We start from the raw sequence: 6,266 nt of genomic DNA, 5'->3' as shown, positions 1-6,266 counted from the left end.
ATTTAAAATGACCAGAAAGTTCCCTGACAAGTTCATCTATCAGAAGTCGAAGAAAGAAAATTATTATTATTTTCCAATTTATGTTTTAAGACATGGTGTTATTGTGTTTAAATATTAATTATATAATAATAATTATTATATTATTACTATTTATTGTTATTATTTATTGATAATAATGTCATTATGTCTTATTGTATTTTTAATCATTTATAATATATTTAACAGAACAATGTTTTCCTTTTTATAAATAGTGGTGCTTACAAGGTAAAATGTGCTTAAAATAGCATAAAAATGTCTTAATTAAAAAAAAAAAAAAAAGTTGCAATCAACTCCTTTATCTTTTTAAAATAACTTTATTATTTATTTTATTATAATATTTTACAGCCTAATACTAAAGGGTTTACTCTGAAATTAACTGACAACATGGAATTCAGTACCACATACTGAGATAAAGAAAACTTTAGTGTTCATAAAAAAAAGAATGAAACATCAAAATAAGCCATTTTTACAAAGTCACAATGTAACAAAGATATACAGATTAAATCATCTAGGCTACTTGATGTGCATTGCAATAGAAAAATATACACATTAACAATCTTTTAAAATACGATGTTTTAATTAAATAATTAAAATCATTGTAAAGATGTTCATACTATGATGGGCTGAGGTATCAGGGTGCAAAACGTGTGTGTGTTCTGCCAGCTAATCTGTATGTAATCTCTATTTCCAGGTTGTCTGAAATTTTAAAATATTGCCCATTGCAAACTCTACAACTGTCTTAATGTAAATCCGCGTTGTTAGGCTTTATGGAGTGTGTGTCGTCCACACTCAGCTGGGCACTTCCAAAGGCCTCTGCAGGTACCTGCGGACTCCAAGAACTTCCAGTAGACTTTGGGCCCATCCATGGAGACAGAATCCACATTCCCTGAGGCAAGAGGCTGCACACACTCCTGGATACGAGACACAAAAGCACAGCCAAACAATCATCAAATAATCTTTAATGCTACACTCCACAAACTGGCATTAACAGAAATTGGGTCTCATTCACTAATCATTGCGTGGATTATTCGTATTTATATGCACAAGAGAACTTCTCAATACGTGTGTACGTATATGAATTTGTACTTCGTTCATTTGTACTTCGTTCCAATGTTAATCTGCATGCTCTAGATGAGCAACCGTGTGCCTGAAGTTAGTAATTTGCATAAAATGCTCCAAACCAGCTCCATATAAGGACTTTCCTCACAACTCTCATCACATATGACACTATCTAAAGCCGCGTTCTCGCTTTGAGAGCACGTGCAGCAAGATCCTCGAGCAACGCCAAGCAAGTGTGCCATCTTTAAAACCACTTCAAACACAATAATCATGTATTATACAGACCCGGTTTACAGACCTCTCTTTAGCCAGCTGTATATATGAGTATCTGTGTTTTTATGTAGAGGAACACACTTTTTCTTACTCTTTTATAGGCCCTAAGATAAAAAAAAATCGATGTATAAGATTTAATCTTAACATGTTTATAACGCTACCCACAGTATGTAATTGTTGCGTATGTGTGGTTTCAGTTCCTACATATTTTCGTAAATGTATACTAAATTTTAATATGAAATTTATTGGTGAATCACAATTTTTTTAGTGAAAACATTCAAACAGATTTCACGCAGAAATTCCAAATAAATAATGAATGAGACTCATTATTCTACAAATCGAGGGGTGAGAACCAGAAAGGCGTAAGTTACATTTCACCAACTTTACAGGAGAGCCAAAACAAAAATTTTACCATAGTTTGATCTGACTTTGTGTACTGATTTCAATTGTTTATAATAAAAATTTGTACACTCATGGATGACAGTACTTTTGCCAGTAGAAAGAGCTCATTAAGAGCTTTCATTTGATATATATATCTCCATTTCACCAAAAATGTCACTGACGCCCTTCTGGTTCTCACCCCTCGAAATGATCTAATTCAGCTGGAAAATATTCACCAAAGTCAAGGAAGGGTGCACAGAAAATATGGTCTTTGGTCTTAAACTATCCAGTGTGTTTTGGATTTTCTCCGAGCCGAACCAAAACTAATGATGTGCTGTAGCTGGTCTTGTTCATACGTGGTCTTCAGAAGCTCAGAGACTGAAAGTACTTCAAAAACATCTCGGTTTCTTTCATTGGTGACTCACTCCCATCCTTATTGTGGAGATATTAACTGAGCTCCAAAAACAAAAACATCCTTCAAAGGTCTGAAAACTGCCGTCTACAGGTTGTTGAATCTACATCATTATCTGTGGGAGCAAAAAATGAAAACAATGACTATAGTTGTGAATTTGCGATTGTTTAAAACTCCTGAAGGACTGTCTTCTAAGTCATTAAGTCGATGAGTTTCAGGTATCATTACGATCTCATTTTGTTGACATTTACTCACCAGGTATCCCTGTGAGAGGCCGGTCAGATCCAGACGTGCTGTTTGTGTGTGGAGGGTCAATAACACTTAGTATCATGGTACTGGAGGTCTTTTTGGGCCTGATGGCGCTGAGAAGGTTCATGGGGGGAAACATGTTAGACGTAGGCCTCTCTGGTTCAGCATCCCATGCTGGTTTACTACACGATCTGATCCCTCCCTGTCTACATGTTGTCTCCAGGCCCCGTCTGGGTTCCACTGATTCCACTGCTGAGATGCCCACTCGTCTGTGACTCCTCCAGGACCAACAGGAACACGAGCTACAGCAGCAACCTCTTGCACCCGAACATCCTCGGGTGAGCAGAGCCAGCAGGTCACTTTTGAAGGTGGTGTTGAGGGCAGCATAAACCAGCGGGTTACACACCGAGTTGCTGAATCCCAGGATCTGAACCACGCTGACTAGGAGAAACTCGGAGTCAAGATCAAGGTCCAGCTGACCTGTGTTCAGAGAACAGACATGCAAGGTACAGTTATAAAAGCGTAAGGAAATTTCTCCACAAATAAAGAAAAAGCTTTCATTAAATGCTTTAGGATTGACTTTTAGGGGCTATTCACAAATAATGAGATTTTGTGTTAAAGGGGTCATATGATGCGATTTCAGTTTTTCCTTTCTCTTTGAAGTGATACAAGCTCTTGGTGCATAAAGAAGATCTGTAAAGCTGCAAAGACTAAAGTCTCAAATACAAAGAGATATTCTTTATAAAAGTTAAGTCAACCACGCCTACCTAAAACGGCTCGTTCTAACACGCCCCCACATGTCTACGTCACGATGTGGGAAGATTTGCATAAAAAAAAAGTTGCAATCAACTCCTTTATCTTTTTAAAATAACTTTATTATTTATTTTATTATAATATTTTACAGCCTAATACTAAAGGGTTTACTCTGAAATTAACTGACAACATGGAATTCAGTACCACATACTGAGATAAAGAAAACTTTAGTGTTCATAAAAAAAAGAATGAAACATCAAAATAAGCCATTTTTACAAAGTCACAATGTAACAAAGATATACAGATTAAATCATCTAGGCTACTTGATGTGCATTGCAATAGAAAAATATACACATTAACAATCTTTTAAAATACGATGTTTTAATTAAATAATTAAAATCATTGTAAAGATGTTCATACTATGATGGGCTGAGGTATCAGGGTGCAAAACGTGTGTGTGTTCTGCCAGCTAATCTGTATGTAATCTCTATTTCCAGGTTGTCTGAAATTTTAAAATATTGCCCATTGCAAACTCTACAACTGTCTTAATGTAAATCCGCGTTGTTAGGCTTTATGGAGTGTGTGTCGTCCACACTCAGCTGGGCACTTCCAAAGGCCTCTGCAGGTACCTGCGGACTCCAAGAACTTCCAGTAGACTTTGGGCCCATCCATGGAGACAGAATCCACATTCCCTGAGGCAAGAGGCTGCACACACTCCTGGATACGAGACACAAAAGCACAGCCAAACAATCATCAAATAATCTTTAATGCTACACTCCACAAACTGGCATTAACAGAAATTGGGTCTCATTCACTAATCATTGCGTGGATTATTCGTATTTATATGCACAAGAGAACTTCTCAATACGTGTGTACGTATATGAATTTGTACTTCGTTCATTTGTACTTCGTTCCAATGTTAATCTGCATGCTCTAGATGAGCAACCGTGTGCCTGAAGTTAGTAATTTGCATAAAATGCTCCAAACCAGCTCCATATAAGGACTTTCCTCACAACTCTCATCACATATGACACTATCTAAAGCCGCGTTCTCGCTTTGAGAGCACGTGCAGCAAGATCCTCGAGCAACGCCAAGCAAGTGTGCCATCTTTAAAACCACTTCAAACACAATAATCATGTATTATACAGACCCGGTTTACAGACCTCTCTTTAGCCAGCTGTATATATGAGTATCTGTGTTTTTATGTAGAGGAACACACTTTTTCTTACTCTTTTATAGGCCCTAAGATAAAAAAAAATCGATGTATAAGATTTAATCTTAACATGTTTATAACGCTACCCACAGTATGTAATTGTTGCGTATGTGTGGTTTCAGTTCCTACATATTTTCGTAAATGTATACTAAATTTTAATATGAAATTTATTGGTGAATCACAATTTTTTTAGTGAAAACATTCAAACAGATTTCACGCAGAAATTCCAAATAAATAATGAATGAGACTCATTATTCTACAAATCGAGGGGTGAGAACCAGAAAGGCGTAAGTGACATTTCACCAACTTTACAGGAGAGCCAAAACAAAAATTTTACCATAGTTTGATCTGACTTTGTGTACTGATTTCAATTGTTTATAATAAAAATTTGTACACTCATGGATGACAGTACTTTTGCCAGTAGAAAGAGCTCATTAAGAGCTTTCATTTGATATATATATCTCCATTTCACCAAAAATGTCACTGACGCCCTTCTGGTTCTCACCCCTCGAAATGATCTAATTCAGCTGGAAAATATTCACCAAAGTCAAGGAAGGGTGCACAGAAAATATGGTCTTTGGTCTTAAACTATCCAGTGTGTTTTGGATTTTCTCCGAGCCGAACCAAAACTAATGATGTGCTGTAGCTGGTCTTGTTCATACGTGGTCTTCAGAAGCTCAGAGACTGAAAGTACTTCAAAAACATCTCGGTTTCTTTCATTGGTGACTCACTCCCATCCTTATTGTGGAGATATTAACTGAGCTCCAAAAACAAAAACATCCTTCAAAGGTCTGAAAACTGCCGTCTACAGGTTGTTGAATCTACATCATTATCTGTGGGAGCAAAAAATGAAAACAATGACTATAGTTGTGAATTTGCGATTGTTTAAAACTCCTGAAGGACTGTCTTCTAAGTCATTAAGTCGATGAGTTTCAGGTATCATTACGATCTCATTTTGTTGACATTTACTCACCAGGTATCCCTGTGAGAGGCCGGTCAGATCCAGACGTGCTGTTTGTGTGTGGAGGGTCAATAACACTTAGTATCATGGTACTGGAGGTCTTTTTGGGCCTGATGGCGCTGAGAAGGTTCATGGGGGGAAACATGTTAGACGTAGGCCTCTCTGGTTCAGCATCCCATGCTGGTTTACTACACGATCTGATCCCTCCCTGTCTACATGTTGTCTCCAGGCCCCGTCTGGGTTCCACTGATTCCACTGCTGAGATGCCCACTCGTCTGTGACTCCTCCAGGACCAACAGGAACACGAGCTACAGCAGCAACCTCTTGCACCCGAACATCCTCGGGTGAGCAGAGCCAGCAGGTCACTTTTGAAGGTGGTGTTGAGGGCAGCATAAACCAGCGGGTTACACACAGAGTTGAGGATCTGAACGATCTGAACCACGCTGACTAGGAGAAACTCGGAGTCAAGATCAAGGTCCAGCTGACCTGTACAGACATGCCAGACATGCAAGGTACAGTTATAAAAGCGTAAGGAAATTTCTCCACAAATAAAGAAAAAGCTTTCATTAAATGCTTTAGGATTGACTTTTAGGGGCTATTCACAAATAATGAGATTTTGTGTTAAAGGGGTCATATGATGCGATTTCAGTTTTTCCTTTCTCTTTGAAGTGATACAAGCTCTTGGTGCATAAAGAAGATCTGTAAAGCTGCAAAGACTAAAGTCTCAAATACAAAGAGATATTCTTTATAAAAGTTAAGTCAACCACGCCTACCTAAAACGGCTCGTTCTAACACGCCCCCACATGTCTACGTCACGATGTGGAAAGATTTGAAAATTGTAGTATTGTTGCTGCCGCCATGTCGTGAAGACGCTTTGCGTTTCGGTGTGAAAGCGAAACTACTTTGTTTGGCCTTCCAAAAGAGGA

Source organism: Sinocyclocheilus rhinocerous, unplaced genomic scaffold, assembly GCF_001515625.1.
Source record: "Sinocyclocheilus rhinocerous isolate Xijiao unplaced genomic scaffold, SAMN03320098_v1.1 scaffold192, whole genome shotgun sequence".
NCBI classification, from domain to species: domain Eukaryota; kingdom Metazoa; phylum Chordata; class Actinopteri; order Cypriniformes; family Cyprinidae; genus Sinocyclocheilus; species Sinocyclocheilus rhinocerous.
This window is presented reverse-complemented; position numbering follows the sequence as displayed.